This window comes from Haliotis cracherodii, unplaced genomic scaffold, assembly GCF_022045235.1.
Source record: "Haliotis cracherodii isolate W230 unplaced genomic scaffold, xgHalCrac1.p SCAF_24, whole genome shotgun sequence".
NCBI classification, from domain to species: Eukaryota; Metazoa; Mollusca; class Gastropoda; order Lepetellida; family Haliotidae; genus Haliotis; species Haliotis cracherodii.
The window spans coordinates 7,596,820-7,602,819 of NW_027266280.1; positions in this window are offsets into that span (position 1 = coordinate 7,596,820).

Here is a 6,000-nt window from a genome sequence, read left to right on the forward strand (position 1 = left end):
TTTTTGTACATAAAATATGATTTGAAAGGTTGATTAGTGGCATATATAAATTATTAGTCGTGTTACCAACAAAGGCACCTGGTTGAGGATATGTATCGCAAGATGAACGTCGATAGATGACTGAGTCGAAGCCAATTGAAGACATTAATATATTGTATCCCCTTCGTGGTTCTCAGCATGGTCACACAAGCATGTACCTATAATTGTGATGGAATCTTTGAGGGGTCCAGTAAATGAAACGTGATAGTTAATTTTCTTTTCTGTGTACAGTAAGACTCTTTTGCATCAACTCTGCGCTTCAATAAAAGTCACAAAACCTGAATTTTCCATTATCGTAAGAAATATCTAAAGTGATTTACGATTCCAACTTCATAAATTGTTCATGTTACGTGCGATTCCCAGATTGAAATAATATGTTTACCCAGAAATCTGAAGGTAACAGAACTTAGTGTGAAACCAACAAGTGGCAAACAATCAACAAATGTCAGACAAAATCCACTAAAAGTTTACAATTCAATACAAATTACTGCATAACAGTTGCAATGGCAGAATACAGTAGTAGTAGTAGTAGTAGTAGTAGTAGTAGTAGTAGTAGTAGTAGTAGTAGTAGTAGTAGTATTAGTAGTATAATATTCAATGGCAATAAATAATATGACAGCAGTGGTCAGAATCAAACACAAAACTACAATGATGATAGGAAAGGTCACTGATAATTATGTATATTCACCCAGCGGCGGCAGTGGTCAAACTTCCTGGATGGGCTAGCCAGGGAATGAGGGATGATGAGCGATCATCACGTGAAAGCTGGTTCCGATGTGATGTAAATGCGTGAGAGATACGTGATCACACTCTTGTCCTCGTATATACAACCTAACAAGCTACTGGAAATTTCCATACAGTGCCCTCACCAGTATAACGATACTAGATCATTACAGACATTTCCATAACATACCATCACCGTCCACGGTGCACCGGACCAGAAGTTTTCACCACACTATAGCATCTAAATATGGTACTTCCTGACGAATGGTCACTTTCCAAATACAATGCAAATGAGCGTTTACAGAATCTCAACAGAACCAATCACTGTTAAACAAAGAATACAATAAAATATACTATTCACCTGAAACAAATCACGGCAACGTATGACACAAGACAAAGTAGGTAAATGCATCGGACACATTTTGGTCACTGATACATCAAATTTGGAATGTTATCCAAATGTCTCCTGTAAAACGTTTTAAAAGATTTACTAAGGCTATGCGTGTAACCACAAATTGACATCGATAAACAACAGAGGCAAAGCCAATTGAAGACATTGATATATTATATCCCTTCGTGATTCTTAGTGTGTTCACACATCCATGTAGCTATCATTGGAGGGGTCCAGTGAATGAAACGTGATAGTTTATTTTCTTTTTCATGTTACTAACAAAGGCTCCTGTTTGAGGATAAGTATTACAAGTTGAACGTCGATAGACAACTGAGTCGAAGCCAATTGAAGACATTAATATATTATATCTCCTTATGTTCACACAAGCATGTTCCTATAAATGTGATGGAATCTTTGAGGAGTCCAGTGAATGAAACGTGATGGTTAATTTTCGTTTTGGTGTACAGTAAGACTCTTTGGTACCAACTCTACGCTTCAATAAAAGTCACAAAACCTTAAATTTCCATAATCATTACAAATATCTGCTAAATTCATTGTACGATTCCGACTTTATAAATTGTTCACCTGAAAAAAACCACGGGAACTTTTAACACAAGTCAAAGTAGGTAATTGCACCAGACATCATTTTGGTCACTGATGCGTCAGATTTGGAAATGTCCCCCAAATGTCTACTATAAAACGTTTTAAAACTTTTTTACTAAGGAATTGAATTATGTAAACCTGATCAAACAACGTTCGAGCAAGTGTTATATGACACTCTTGGATGTTTGCTTGCAGCAAGAGCATGTTCGATTGTACCTAAAAAAGTGTAGACACCAAAGGCTGGAGGCTGACTATTGGAGAGTTGAAGCCTTGCATCTTGTAATACAGTGTTGTGGATATTTGTTTTCACTCTGAAACGGCGAGTCAGTCCAACTTAATGTGGGAGGAAAGCTCGATGTGAAGCAGGTCTCAGATGTTTACCACTTTGGTGAAACCCACGAGCACGGGTATCGTGCTGATAAATCTAGAAACATAATGGGGTCGATTCGGGCTTCGAACCAACAATCTAAGTTTCCTGTCGTATCCACAGCACAGCGAATCGCGTCACCTTAGACGACTGGGCCACCCATGCCCCCTATCAGTTATCAGAAAAAGTGTTTCGGTCTATTTGTAAATTCGCCTTAAGGTCTTGTATTATCTAGCCATGTACACACTGATTCCTGGCCGGTCGGGTAGCCTAGTGGTTAAAGTGTCACGCCGAAGACCCGGGTTCTATTCCCAACATGGGTACAATGTGCGAAGCCATTTCTTGTGTCCCCCGACGTGATATTGCTGGAATATTGCTGAAAGCGGCGTAAAACCGTACTCACTAACATTATACTGATTCTGAGACTGTAGATGTCAGAGTGACCACTTTCGGCTTCGTCTCATAGGCGTGAGTCAGATGTTTTAGACCAATCAACTTAGGAGAGATTTCATTTTACTCCTTTACTCACTTAAAGTCTACATCCACATCAAAATAGGAAAGGAATGATAACCATGTCAGGTGGTAATTTGGTATGCAAATAAGTATTTATACAAACAAATTAACTACGTGTAATGGATTCGGTAATTGCTTTCAGATATCACAAGATAAACAATTACGTCTTACTACGTTCTTGCGACCTGTCGTGGAGCGCGCAATACTAGGATATCAACAAAGAAAGAGGTGGTGAGGTGAGGTGAAATGGGGTTTAACGTCGCGTCCAAGATAATTGCACTTATATAGCGACGTTCATGTACGTGTGTGTGTTTGTGTGGCTGCTTGTACTAGTCCGGACTGATGCCGATTTATAGTGCTAGCTCACTGAGATACCATGCCGCAGTTTAACATGAATACCCAACTCAGACACAGTATACTGACTCCGAGCCGACCAGTCCTTGTTTTAGCCCCTTAATGCCGAGCGCCAGACAGGGTAACAACAAGTACCATCTTTTAACGTCTTTAGGTATGACGCGGTCGGGGATCGAACCCCGAACCTTCCGCTCTCCGGGCGGACGCTCTACCACTAGACCACGGAGGCGGTCCACAAAGAAGGAAGAAGGAACATACATGTAACACATATCAGATAGTCAGTTGGCCAGGGGTGAAAAACAAGATTTTCGTTCCCACATTTTCCTGTATACCTTAAACCTTTTCTATTGCATAAAGGAGGTATCTGTACACAATCTTCATTGGGTAGTAAGCTTGCAAGTGTGTGCAGGAATTTCAAGGGGTCAAAATTGCATAAATTGAAGGAAAAATGCATAATTTGACAAAATTGGCTGTAACATTTTTATTAAGTCATTAAACTATCCCAATTATGTCTTTGATTACAGGTAATATGTTCGGTTATCTGAATTTGGCAAACATTTTGTTTTTATTTAATTGTTATTTTAATTATCATTGGAAACATTGGTAAAAGTCATGTTTTTTTACTTCATTTTCAAATCTTGTGAGAAGGTAAAACATTAATTCCATTGAATTGTGACCATAAAACCACTATAACTGGGTATTAAAATTTGCCTTAACCATTGTACTGTCCTATACAAAAAACAAAATGAAAATATGTTACATAGGGGTTGAGATATTGTATACAGTGTTACCCCACCCCCAAAAACCAATTTTGACGAAAATTGCTTATTGAGATATGGTGGTAGATGATGCTGCTGTAGTGGATGAGTGGGATAATTGCAACAATGCTTAAAAACACCAAAATAGTAAACTGTAAAAATGATGTTTCAAGTTTTTCCGTGAGCATTTATGGTGGCCATCTTGAATTTTGACCTGTTTTCGAAATCAAGATCTTATATAGTTCTTCAACATGGTCATGTAATATATCATATGAAAGCTTTTTACGTTGTCTTTTCAATGATGTACATTATTCACTGACTTCTGTGGTAAACTGATCCCCAACAATAAAAAAAGGAAATATTGAAAGCTAATTTCTCGCGACTTTACCCAAATTTAGATTTAAATTAAAATGGACATCGTTTAACTCAAAATTGTAGATATACTGCACTTTTGTCTGAGCATTTCACTAGTTTATAATTAGTGAAGAAACAAACATGAGAATACTTCTAGTATTATGAAGTATCAAAAATAAAATGTGAAATAATGTCATCTCTAGTCACCGTCAGAGTCCGTCTCATCTTGAAAGGTAGGTAAGTTGTTTCTGTTTAGGCATGACATAGCACAACTGCATCCAAGGGAAAATCCCATGATGTTCTTGCTGCAGCTACACCTGAATGAGGAGCATCTACCTGTTGTGCATTTACAGGTAAGTAATTCTAGATACAGTGCTGGCATTTATTCCTGGGTCATTGGGAAGGGTTCTATGACATCGTCTGTAGACGTCTACCTATACCCTTCTGGTGGTGGAATGTCAGCCTTTCCTTTATGTGCAGAACACCACGTGATGCACTGGTACTGACATCTGAGTAGAGGTTTTGTGGTTGTGTGGTGGGAGTTCCTCTAGGTTTCCAACTCCGTGGAACATGTCAGCTGTAAGCGTATTAATGCTAGTTGCAGTCGATGCTGGATTGTACACTTTGATGACAAGTGAGTGAAGGCACCAGTTTCTTCTGTTGGTTGCAACAAATATGGTTGTGTGATAAATATGAATATGTTCCAGGTCCACAACCTGTGACCGCATGGAATGCTGGTAGAGCTAATACAACATCTGGGAGAATGATAGATTGATGTACATCATCAACTGATATCCACCCATTCATATCTGAGCAGAAAACCGATGTTTATGATGTTTCAACTGTACCAACACATCAGTGTATCGGCTGTGAATGACACTGTGGTCGTATCCATTGCAGGAGGCATCCATGACATTGATCACCATTCGTGTATCTGCCTCTTTATGTGTTGACAGCAGATTTGGCATTGCTTCAGATTGATCTATGGAAGATACTGCTGTATCTGGGCTGCTTAATCCACCTGCAATGATGATGATTTGATGATTATGATGGAGATGTTGTGCCTGTTGCTGTTTCAATAAAACTAGACAATGAAGTCCGCAGAAGGATGTCTCATTTATCTATTATTCTTCTAATTTTCTTTGATCGATCACCTCTTTTTGTATAGATTTTACTGACTTTGCAACATATTGGTCAAAGACATCATGGACTTACGTATAAGTTTCACTGAAGTTCTTCAGCACATTCCACTTGAAAACATCAGCCAAATCTCCAAAGGTCCTAGCTTTGCTTGGTTTGCCTATAGCCTGTACAAGATCCATGCCATCAATAACAATGCATGCTGTGTCATCAGTTGATGGTTGCTTTGTAACAGCATGAGAATCTGCAAGCAAATGTGTTAAAACAGCTTTGTTGTACAGAGTAGACCATCTGTTGTTGCCAGGGAAGGTGGGGTCTGGGACAGCTCATGTGTTAGAAGATGTGGTACGTTTACTTCTCTTCCACTGTGGGTGGCACACAGCAACCTTCTGAAAAGTTTTCTTCCCTGCTTAAAGGTATTGGTTTGAGTTGAGTTCTTGGATACCTGCATGGTGTACAGTGTATGTACTGTTGGACATATTTTCTGATATTTTGTCATGAATACTCTCAGCATTATCCGCCAATCGATTTTAAATGAACTCTTACAAAAGCTTGTCACCTCGAATCATACCATGATGATGTAATATCTTCCTTAGATCAATCTGCAGCAATACCAAATCTACTATAAACACATGAAGAGGCAGATACACGAATGATGATGCATGTCATGGATGCCTCCTGCAATTCATACGACCAAATTGTCATTCACAACCGAGACACTGATGTGTTAGTACCGTTGATACATCATAAACATCGGT